The following is a 12499-nucleotide window of genomic DNA, read 5'->3' as shown; positions in this document are numbered from 1 at the left end:
ATTAAAACACATGCTTTAGAATTAGTCACAGGGGTCATAATATTGAGAGTAAAATCCTATGGGGAAATACAGAGGAATTAGAGAAGAGATTCAGCTGTATTTCTTGGTTTACACACCAACCAATTGTGTGAATTCAATCAAACCTTTAACTTAAAGAAGTGAGAAGACGGGACTTTTGGTCAGGATGGTGGCACAAGTATACACAGCTCACCTCCTCGTATTACCGCAATGAAATTACAACTGAACCGTAGAACAACCATCATTCAGAAACATCAGAAATTAAGCTGAATGGAAATCCTACAACTACAGAATTAAAGAAGAAACCGCATCAAGACTTATAAGACGGGCACAGACAACAAATGGGGTGGTTCTACACCAGCATGTGGCAGATAAAAATTGGGAGGGATATCTCAGGAGCATTGGGCCCTAGCCCACACCAGGCCCCTTACCCCAGGGTTCCAGTGGCAGCTAGATAAGTCTCCATAACTTCTGGCATAAAATCAGTGGGGACTGAGACTGTGGAAGACAGAAACTGCTGGATTCCTAGTTTCTCTTAAGGGCCCATCCATGCACAGACTTACTCAGGTCACTCCCTCTGAGCTTCAGTGTGGGGATCAGATTGAAAGGCATCAGAGATACACAGGGAGAAAATGAATTGCCCAGCATCAGGGAAAGAGCTGAGGGGCAGCTTTCTCCCAGACAGAAGGGCTAGAAGAGACCTTTGTTGTTTTTTCTGAGCCTTCCCTCCACAGAACAAGCAGACAGGCACCAAATTTGAGACTCCATCAAACTGGCTCACCCTGTTTGCCCCACCTTGGTGATTCCCTGTGGCCCTGCTCCACCCAAATTTCAGTCCCACCCAAGGTGTTCCCAGTGGTTTTTTCATATGCATAGCTTGTCTTGGCCCATGCTTCAGATTTTCTTAGTGCTCTTAACAAGCAGCATCTGGCTTCAGTGATCCCTGTACCCTCTTTGTGAAGTTGCCCCAGGCCCAGCACTAGCAACAGCTGGCCTTGGTTCACAGTTTGGCCTATCCTGAGCACCTCCAAGCCCAGCACAAGTAACAGCCATCTTCAGATCACTTTTGTACATATGCTGTGTGACCCCAGATAGAACACAGGTGGTTGCTGACCTTGGAAGTGCCAACAGAATTGAAGGCTCAACTACAATAGTAGGAGCCTTGATTCAACTACAACAGGAGGGATGAATACAGCCCACACAGTGGGAGCACCTTGAGTATGCAGCTTGGGTAATAGGAGAGGCTGTGCCATGGGACCCTACAGGACACATACTACACTGGGCCGTGGTACCAAGCCTGGGAGATGTAGTTGCTCTGCCTAATACAAAACAAACGCAGGGAGGCTATCAAAATGAGAAGATAAAGAAATATGGCTCAAATGAAAAAACATCAAAACTCCAGATAAAGAACTAAACAAAATGAATATAAGCAATCTATCAGATGCAGAGTTTAAAACACTGGTTGTAAGGATGGTCAAGGTACTTAATGAAGACCTCAACAGCATAAATAAGATCCAGTCAGAAATAAAGGCTACACTAATTGAAATAAAGAACAATTTACAGGGAATCAATAGTAGAGCGGATGAAGCCAAGAATCAAATTGGTGATTTGGAACATAAGGTAGCAAAAAAACAACCAATCAAAACAGCAAGGAGAAAAAAGAATTTAAAAAAGTGAAGATATGTGAGGAGCCTCTGAGACAACTTCAAGCATTCCACATTTTCATTACAGTGATACTGGAAGGAGAAGAGAAAAAGCAAGAAAATGGAAACCTATTTGAAAAAAATAATGATAGATAATCTCCCTAACTTGATGAAGAAAATAGACATGCAAGTCCAGGAAGCACAGAGTCCCAAACAAGATGAACTCAAATGGGCCCACTTCAAGATACATCATAATTAAAATGCCAAAGGTAAAATACAAAGAGATATTCTTAAAAGCAGTGAGAGAAAAGCAGTTAGTTACCTATAAGGGAGCCCCTATAAGACTGTCAACTAATTTCTCAGAAGAAATTTTACAGGCTAGAAGGGATTGGCAAAAAATATTCAGTCATGAAAAGCAAGGATACAACCAAGATACGCTACCTAGCAAAGCTATTATTTAGAATCAAAGGACAGATAAACAGCTTCTCAGACAAGAAAAAGCTAATGGAGTTCATCATTACCAAACCAGTACTATAAGAAATGGTAACAAATCTTCTTTAAGAAGACGAGATAAAAATATGAACAATAAAATGGCAATAAATACATATCTATCAACAATTGAATCTAAAAAACAATATAAACAAACAACCAGAACAGAAACAGAATCATAGATATAGAAAATGTTTTGATGTTTGCCATATGGGAGGGGGAATCAGGGGGTTGGATGAGAAGAGTGAAGGGATTAAAAAGTGCATATTGGGGTCTTGCAGACTCTGCTGCCACCTTGGACCTTCCTGCGCTCAGCCATGGTCAACCCCACTGCATTCTTGGGCATTGCTGCTGACCACAAGCCTTTGGGCCACGTCTCCTTCAAGCTGTTTGCAGACAAAGTTCCAAAGACAGCAAAAAACTTTCCTGCTCTGAGCACTGGGAAGTAAGGGTTTGGTTATAAAGGCTCCTGCTTTCACAGAATTATTCCAGGATTTACATGCCAGGATGGTGCCTTCCCACACCACAACAGGCACAGGTGGCAAGTCCATCTACAGAGAGAAATTTGATGATGAGAATTTCATCCTGAAGCACACAGGTCCTGGCATCTTGTCCACAGCAAATGCTGGACGCAACACAAACTGTTCCCAGTTTTTCATCTGCACTGCCAAGATTGAGTGGCTAAACAGCAAGCATCTAGACTTTGGCCAGGTAGAAAGCATGGATATTGTGACAACCATGGAGTGCTACAGGTCCAGGGATAGCAAGACCAGCAAGAAGATCACCATTATTGACTGTGGACAACTCTAATAAATTTGACTTGTGTTTTATCTTAACCACCAGACCATTCCTTCTGTAGCTCAGGAGAGAACCCCTTCACCCCAACCTGCTTGGAATGTTTTATAATCTTTGTGCTCTCCACACAGTTCATTAGGCTCCTTAACTCTGCTGGTTTGCAAAGTTTATGATTATGAAATAAAAACTAAAAAGCAACAGCAAAATGTACAAATTGGTAGTTACAGAATAGCTGTGGGGATGTAAATTATAGCACAGGGAACAGCCAGATAAAATATATGCATAACCCATGGACACGGGACAATGGTGTGGTGTTTGCCTGAGGAAGTAGAGGGGCTGGGTAGAGGGGTCAAAGAGGGAAAATTTGGGACAACTGTACTACCATAAAAAATAAAATGTAATGGTTTTTAAAACAGAAGTGAGAAGAGAATACTAGATGATTCACAAAATATCATCAAACATTAATTGCAACCTATTGTTGCAAAACAAAAATTGTATTTTTCTAATAGTAAATCATTTAAGCTAGCATTTTGTAGGTCATTCAGTGCTATATTCTTGATGCTTTCTATAGCACATATTCCTAAAATGTTATAAAGAAATAAAATCATTTGTGCAAGGGCTAATTTTTATGGTGAAACCTATGGGAATATGAAATGTTTTGCCCAAATATTTGCTCCCATGTGCTTCACCTAAAAGTGGTGCAAGTAAGTAATGCAAAGCACACTTGCAACATTGTGTAAAGTTCTAATAACCACACTGGTATAAATATGCATTATTTAACCACAAAATGCTAAAAACAGTTTAGCATTTACTTTACAATCATTGAAATGATCAGCAACATATTTATATCTGTGTATTCAATTATGATCAAATAGTTATAGACTTGAAAAGGAATTTTGTATTTTAAAACTTTACTTCACAGGGAGGCAGGTGAAATTGACATTTTGATTTTGAAGGTTATTAGCAAAATTCATACATTATAATTTACATTGAAATATATTTAAATAATTGCATTAAGTTGCAATAAATTCTATTTCTCCAAAGGATGTCAAGGATGCAGTGTTTAATAGTTTTCAGATTGTTTGGTCTGTGGGTTCACCTTTTCTGTAATTGGTGGCATTTCTCTGAAGGTTACAGAGGGAAAAGATCTTAAAAATAAAATTAATGAGTCTGTCTTCTGGGCTTCCAAAAGGAAATTTAGATTGTTGATCAGTTTAATGACAATCTATCTTCCTTGTAAAAGGACAGTTAAAGGTAATTCGCTCTCCTCATCAGACAGTCTTTTGACTGGGTGTCTACTGACCTTCTGAATAGCTTTGAAGTATTCAGGGAGAGTCTATCAAGCAGTATTTTCATCTCTCATCCTTAAAGTGTCTATGTTTAAGCATATATTGTGACATTTACTTTAAAGGTGCTACCTGCAATATCCTGTCATTAATTTGATCAAAACTTGCTTTAATGGGCACATTTTGGCCCCAGCATGCCTAGAATTTAACTGTTTTCATGTAAGTCACAGGTGAAAAAAGGTAAAGGGAAAATGGCTTCTCCATTACAAGTTGATTGAAGTCAGCATGACTTATTGAACACTTACCATATGTAGCTGCTAGACTGGGTGGATCTCTCTCCAACTCCCACTTTTTATTTCATTTAGATACAATTAACATATCCCAACAGGCAAGCTCATCATCTGCCCTCATAAAAGAGCTCTCCTTTCCATATTTTTAACTTAATGAAACCACCATCTAAATGTTTACTTCACCTCCCACAACCCATCTTTAATCAATTATCAAAGCATGCTGATTTTCTCAAATTCCTCGCCTTTTCCACAACCAAACTACCCATTTTCAGGCCGATCTACTACACAGGCTTTATTAGCCTTCTTCTTGCCATTGGAGTTGTCCTGCTTTAGCCTACACACAAGTCCCACAGGCTTAAGCCAACGTCCACCTCTGCCCTGCCACTGTCCTCCAGCCACCTGCCACAGCGCTGTCAGGGCTGCTTAACTGCAGGCAATGCCTCTTTGGTGGAACTCAGGTTATTTCTGTGCTTCCAGCTTCATTTCAAATGTCCACACCATCTGCAGGCTTGTGGTTTTTCTGCACAAATCATGTTCCTTTTCACTTCATTCACTCATTCATTTGTTCAAGAATTATTTATTAAGCCCTGGCTGGTGTAGCTCAGTGGACTGAGCGCGGGCCTGCGAACCACATGATCACGGTTCGATTCCCAGTCAGGGCACATGCCTGGGTTGCAAGCCAGTTCCCAGCAGGGGACTCATGAGAGGCAACCATACATTAATATTTCTCTCCTTCTCTCCTTCCCTTCCCCTCTAAAGATAAATAAATAAAATCTTTAAAAAAGAATTATTTATTAAGCTTCCTACTCTATACAAGACTGAAAATTCAGTAATTAACTGAATGTCTACACAGATGTTACAGTCTAGTAGTTTCTTCTAAAAACCCCATGTTCTCACCCCAGAACCAGATGAATTTTATTCATGGTTATGCATTGCCTTCTAGGAGAGACTTCTGACCAACCATGCTCCCCAGCTCCTACCTGCTTAATACCTAGCTCTTCACCTGACTGTGCTGCATGCATGAATGAAAACCTGACCAAATAGTGCTGCTCTCAAACACCTTATAATCTGTGGGAGAATGTAAGAAATATGTATATGTCCCTATAAAAATGCAGAGAACAATCACAGAAACAAAAGTGTCTCTGTATTACAAAAGTGAGAAATTTCTTCCAGAAATATTGGCTGAGTACCAGGTGAGAACAGCTTGGAGATGGGAGGAGCAAACAATAGTCCACACACTTGAGGAAATCATTGAATAACATAGGAGTCAGAAACTTCCACAGGGAGGAAGCATTTGATATGAGAAGAATTTCCACAAAAGACAGTGAGAAAAGGAAAAATATTCTAGGTCTAAACAACTGTTTAGCAATCTGAGGCAGTGGGAGATAAATCTGGATTAAATAGATGCATTTAGATGTCAGATGCTCTACTGAGATATCTGCATTTATTGTCATGGGCAATGGGAGAGCACTTAAGTTCTTGAGCATGGAGTGAGATAACCCCAGCTGTGCTCTAGAAGGAATTGAAAGATGTGAATTATGGAGAGACGGGCTGAGAGGCCTTTTGTGTAAATCCCTATGAAAGATGATAGACACCTGAGGTTAATGGCAGAATGAGAATAAAAAGAAATAATATCAGAAAAATAACAAAAGAAACAAAGAACAAAAGAAAATTTGCATGAGCAATAAAAATTAATATGGAACATGTTCAGACATCTACTCTGGTGCTAATATTTATACTTTCCAACCCCAGTGTGAGCTGGGAGCATCGTTGAGGCAGGAATCAGACCTTGTTTTAGCAATTCTGTCCTCAACACCAGCAAAGTCCCTGGTTCCCAGTGAAGACCTGGGGACAGTTCAGGATGAATAACTTAGCCATCAATTAATTTTATACTGTCTCCGCCCTGTAAAAAAAATCACACAACTGCAAATTTTGGAATCATGCTCCATTTTCTTTTTGTTTTCACTAAGAAGAAATATATCTTTAAAAATTATAAATAACTGCTTTTTTCCCCAACAATTTTGTCTAACATTTTGAGTTATGGTATTATCAAATATTTTCTTGGATTCATAAATTAAGTTGCTGGAGAAGAGGTATACTCTTTCATGTGTAAACTCAGACTCTCAGTATTTTTGAAGTCTTGTAAAAAGTAGAAAACATTGACTAAACTTCCCTGAAATGTAGCAGCAGTCTGCCTGTTTTCAAACACAAAGCAAGAAAAATAACTTTAATTTTTTTCTTCTGGCCTAGTAGATATCGGTACCAGTTTTGTAAAAGGTAGTTTGTGAGGCTGTTTTGATACCTGTCTAATTGCATATTTCTGGCTGCATCTCTATTTGAATGCTTTATGTCACTGCCCATTAAAGATAAAAATGACTGAACTGCTTATGTTTCTCCTTAAATCTTTCTTCCCTACCCACATCTCCATGGCTGGTTGTGACAATTTACTTCTTTATCCTAGATTTTCGGGGTGATTTCTGATTCCTGAACTGTGCTGGGGAAAACAGTCTCTAATATGTCATTTTAGCTTTCCTCTCCACTTTACCACTATATTGTCTCTGTTTCTGAAGCTTAATGTGCCCACATGCCTGCACAATGCATTATTTTCATTTTTTGTATGGCTACTACTAAGACAGGAACAGCCATGACAAAGCATTGAAAAAGTAGGAGCTAGAAAAATCCTGATAAGAATTTAAAATTATCTTCAATCTGAAATTGTCCTATAATTTTGTTATGTACTGCTCTCCTTATGTAAAAGGGAAAGTTACATCTATGCAAAATTACATCATTTCAGTTTTATAGTAAAAAGAACAACTTTTTATGTTGTTTAAGATCATCAAAAGAGCCCTGGCTGGTGTAGCTCAGTGGATTGAGTGGAGGCCTGTGAACCAAAGGGTTGCAGTTTTGAATCCCAGTCAGGGCACATGCCTGGGTTGCGGGCCAGGTCCCAGTGCAGGGCACAGGAAAGGCAACCACACACTGATGTTTCTTTCCCTCTCTTTTCCCCTTCCTTCCCCTCTATCTAAAAATAAATAAATAAAGTCTTCTTAAAAAACGATTATCAGAATAAAAGTTAATGTGAAACGTATTCACTGACATTTCACAATCTAAATCAATTACTGTTTATTTCTATATTTCTTCTTTAGTTGATTAGGCTTCTCAGGTTAGGTCTTAATTGAAAGGGTAGCTTATTCCATCAAGTGGAAGTTGGTAGTTAGGATTTTTTTAAAAATAAAGAGCCTTTGCAAATGAAACAAATATGCACTTAAATTGTTATTTCCACAGCAGGCTGTGTGGCTCAATTGGTTGAAGTGTCATCTCATAAACTGAAAGGTCACAGGTTTGATTCCTAGTCAGGGCACATACCCAGGTTGCAGGTTCAGTCCCCTACTGGGACACATATGAGGGGCAATCAATCAATGTTTCTCTTCCTCCCTCTCTCTCTCCCTTCCACTCTCTCTAAAATCAATAAGTGTGACCTCAGGTGAGGATTTTTAAAAAGTTATTTTCAGCAATTAATATCAGGTGCATCTCTTCCTTCTACCACCAACCATTTTAGAACCATGTGATTTTCTTCAGCTGAGAAATGTGCATTTGTTCTGACCCACTTACAAAGCTACAGTACCCATCTCAAGAAAAGGACATTCTCTAGCCAAATGATTGTGACTTTCAACTTTTTTTTGTCAGCCCAGAAGACACAGTAGTCTTAACAGCTGTGCAGAATCCATTTCACTTTTAGCCATGCATCCTTGTGATCTCTGAAAGTGTGCAGCATATGCTGTAGAACACTTACACTAAGGGACAAAAACACTCTCATAAAAGTTGTCCAGAGATAATGACAAGACAGTGATAGAGCTTTATGGTGGCTCATCTCATCTCTGGCCCCTAGATGTATGCTGGCCTCACTGTGGGAGATGCTCAGACCTGTTCTGTACAAAATAAGGAAGAGCCTATGGGAACGTACCCAGGCGTCTATATTTGCTAAGCTCCCAATGTGATTCTGACATCCAGTGAGGTCTGAGAACCACAGATATTAGTCAACTCCTGCACTCCTTAGCAGAAAGTCTGACTTCTTTCATATTTTTTGAAAAATGTATGTTCATTGTGAAGAGTGCCAAATTTTGCATCTGCTTTTTTTTTTTTTTTTGCACACAGCACTGGTAACACCAGATAGTCTATTGTCTTTCTCCCAGTGAACTAAGATGATGGGTCTTCATGTCATTCTCTAATGCACTGAGAAAAACTCTTAACCCTCCTCCCATGTTCTTTTGGTAAAAAGACATCAGCAAATGAGTCTTTGTTCTCTGCTTATTGAATGAACCTAGTGCTCTTATTCATGAAGTGGGTCAGACCAGATGAGTGCTGAGTTTATTTCAGTGTTAGATAATAGTGACTCCATTAAATAGGTATGATAAGAATCACACTAACATGGGTTCCAAACTGTTGCAACTCAGCACACCTTACCATTGGTTTAGATGCCATAACTATCATATACAACGAAAATAAGTAACATAGGACACTTTATTTAAAGTACCCATAGGACACTTTATTCAAATTCATCAGCATTCATTTTTTCAATGATATTACTGAGCACCTCTATTTCCTAAAAACATATTAATAATCACTGTATGTAAACATAGCTCCGCCCTCATGGCACCTGAATTTTTTTATTATTGTTGTTGTTGAATGATGAGTAATAATAATAACTAATAATTACTGAGTATGTGACTCTGTAAGTACTCTTTATACATTGTATCATTTAATCCTCCCAGCAGCCCTATGAGATGAACATTATAATTGTGCCCTTTTTACAAAGAATAAACTGAAATTAAATAAATTTCTCCATTCCCGTTTTCCCAGCCCCAGGTGACAGTCCTTAGGATTTAAGTAAGCACGTGTGTGATTGCAAAGACTAGGCCCTGCCCAAGATAGAAAGTGCTAGACATCAGTAAACCCCACTCAGCTAAAAGGAATGGCAGAGTCTGCAAACAAACAAACAAAGTATTTAACTTATAACTTTAAGTTACATTTATTTAGTCTATTCACTAAAAGATGTGTTTCAGTTTACTAAATATATAATGTGTGTCTAGAGAGTTTTAGTAATGGAAGAGAATGCAAGAAGTAATGTGTATTTTATTTATGATTAATTAAAATTTAAAAATTTTATCATCCTTAAAATCCATATCTCATGGGAAAATGTGACTATCAGAAGAGCAGGTATTGATATAGAGATATTAGGAATGAAATCACTTCAAAAATAAGTCGAAATGGATATTAATAGGAAACAGTAAAAGTAATGGGATCACATGTTCACAGGAATTGGACTAAAATTAAAAAGATCATAAACACAATAAACAGCTATTTTAAAGTGTAAAAACACAGACACATAATATGTCTTCCTGAAAATCAAGGAGAAAAATATTTTTAAAACCAATAGAAATAGCAATGAAGGATAAAAGGCTATTCACAGAAGGAGGAACCTGGATAGCTTCAACTAGTAAAAAGGAAAATTAAAATAACAATGTGATTTTACAAATCAACTTACAAAAATCAGAAATTCAAATAAAACCAAATGTTGACCATAACATGAGTAAAGGGGAATCCACGCGTCACTACTGAATATGTCACCAGAGGTAACTTGTGGTAGGACATGCGTAAAGATGTTAGTTGCAGCACTGTTTAGGCAAACAAGGATACAGAGGCCACCTAATGAACCAGATGTGTACAAACGTGATCGACGATCTGCGGAGTACAATGATTAAATACTGCTGTCAGAAGCAATCAACTTTTACTCATTGGCAACCTGGGTAGACCTTATAAATAGCATTGTGTGAAAAATGTATAACAGAGATCTACAGTACCATCTTTTCTATGCAGATAAAAAACCTGTACACAAAACAACAGTGTTGATCCTTCAAGGATACATGAAAGTCCAAGAACGTTAAAAACTTTAGAATCCATGCCCATAGCAGAGGATGAGAGGACTGAAAGTGGGGACAAATCATGCAAGAGGAAAAAAATCTATGAAATAGCATCAAAGAGACCTCACACAAGTGGATGGCGAGAGTATTCCATGAAGTGGGAAGTAAAATAAACTCAACTCTCTGCCCCAGAAGTCTGTAAAAAGAAAATATGATAAAATTAAAGCTTTCAAATGATGGTTATCTGTTACTTAATTAAAGAGCTTTGCAGGAGTTTAAATATTTAGTAGGATCCCCAAATCAATCAAGGCCTATACATTTATCTAGGCTTTGGCTAATTCATGTTCTTGATTAACCTTTGGTGGTGTTGCTTGTAACATTATACTAGCAAATGTTTTAACTGAGAACACAAAGATTACAAAGTGTCCACAACTTGACGCTTAAACATGTCGTGCCTATTTGAATTTCTGTATCCATAATCTATATGTCCCATTTTATTAGTTTTTCTCTGGAAGAAATATTTAAATATTTATCAGTTTCCTTATATACTCTTGTCTGAATACTACTCCCAGCTTCACAAATGTTATAGGAAACAATAGAAATTAGTTTTCGTCAAGAAGGTAAGATGCATAATGGTTATATGCAGCCTCTGGAGTCTGGACTTAAAGCCAGTTCTACCTCTTACTAGTTATGTGGAGAAGTCGCTGAGCCATTTGCTGCTTCAATTTTCTTCTTTGTAAAATAAGATAACATCTTAATGTTGTTGAGGGGAACAAATAAGTTAGTGTCTGTAAAGTATTTAGTACAGTGTCTGAGAAGTAAGAAGTATTCAATAAATAGTAGGTAGCAATGGAAGTCCAATAAAGTATTTAGAAACTAATACCTTATAATTAAAATTTGCTCTCACTTCTAAATATATACATGAAGCATTCCCTAAAGAAAAACCCCTCAGTGCTACTGATATTAATGATGAAAATTGTAAGCTTGTATAAATCACAAAGACTTATATGTATGGACCACTCTATCAGACAATTTTATTCCTCCACCTTCTAAATAGCCACTTTTATTTAGGTTTGAATACTTAGGTCTTTTTGGTTCAATAGGGAGTTTGTTCCTTTGAAGGTGGAGAGATAGCCAGAGAATTGATGTCTTAAATAAACAAATAACCAATTTTTTAGTAGAAGGTATAAGCTCAAATTGGCTAAATTTGCTTCATTCTGTTTTTATTTAAGTATTCTGAGTCACCATGGAATGGCTACCATCAATTTAGGGTGGTGGTGTCCAGGCAACAGCTTGGGATATCAATTTACCGTGAACATTCAATAATTTACTTATTCAATCTGAGTTTCAGACATATTCTTTTTTTTCTCCAAGTGCCAATCATGGAGTTAACACACAATTACTGGTGGGTTTATTTTAGTTCTTACATAAAAATACATTATATGCTCTAGTGCTTCTTTTAAAGTCATGCAGTTTCTCATCCCTTTTTCATCTTCAATTAATGTGTTTAAAAGTTAAAGATCCCTGGTTATGGCTCAGTGGATTGAGCACCAGCCTGGGAACCAGAGTGTCTCTGGTTCAGTTCCCAGTCAGGGCACATGCCTGGGTTGCCGGCCAGGTCCCTGGTTGGGGTGCGTAAGAAGCAACCACATATTGATGTTTTTCTGCCTCTCTTCCCCTTTCTCTAAAAATAAATAAATAAAATCTTTAAAAACATTTAAGGTTAAAAAATTACTTCCTAACAAAATTATCAAAATACTACAAATAAAATTCCATGTTAGTTAATTATGCCTCATAGTCTGCTTACATCCAGATCAAGGATGGCATTATACACTCTTCACTTCATCACGTTTTCAAGTTCTTCAGTTTTTGAAGCAAGGAGGTAGCTGTTGGGACTGACACATATCAGATATTGGGTCCAGGTCACATCTATAGTTTACGATGGGCTTAATGAGCTATGGCTTGTCAAACTGAGTAACTCACCACCCAGAGATTTTTTAACCTGAGGTCCACAGGGCTGCAAGAACTGCATACAATCCACAGTCATAGAGTTAGAT

At 37.8% G+C, this 12499-nt stretch overlaps 1 pseudogene; it reads left to right on the top strand.

The window, feature by feature from the left end:
- Positions 1 to 2461: 2461 nt before the first annotated feature.
- Positions 2462 to 3043, top strand: LOC118981840 (peptidyl-prolyl cis-trans isomerase A-like; annotated as a pseudogene).
- The last annotated feature ends 9456 nt before the right edge of the window (positions 3044 to 12499 follow it).

The sequence above is a fragment of the Sturnira hondurensis genome, unplaced genomic scaffold (assembly GCF_014824575.4).
Source record: "Sturnira hondurensis isolate 20B ecotype Veracruz unplaced genomic scaffold, ASM1482457v3 Scaffold0024805, whole genome shotgun sequence".
Classification (NCBI taxonomy): domain Eukaryota; kingdom Metazoa; phylum Chordata; class Mammalia; order Chiroptera; family Phyllostomidae; genus Sturnira; species Sturnira hondurensis.
Note: the sequence above shows the minus strand (reverse complement) of the source record. Positions and strands in the feature narration are given on the sequence as shown.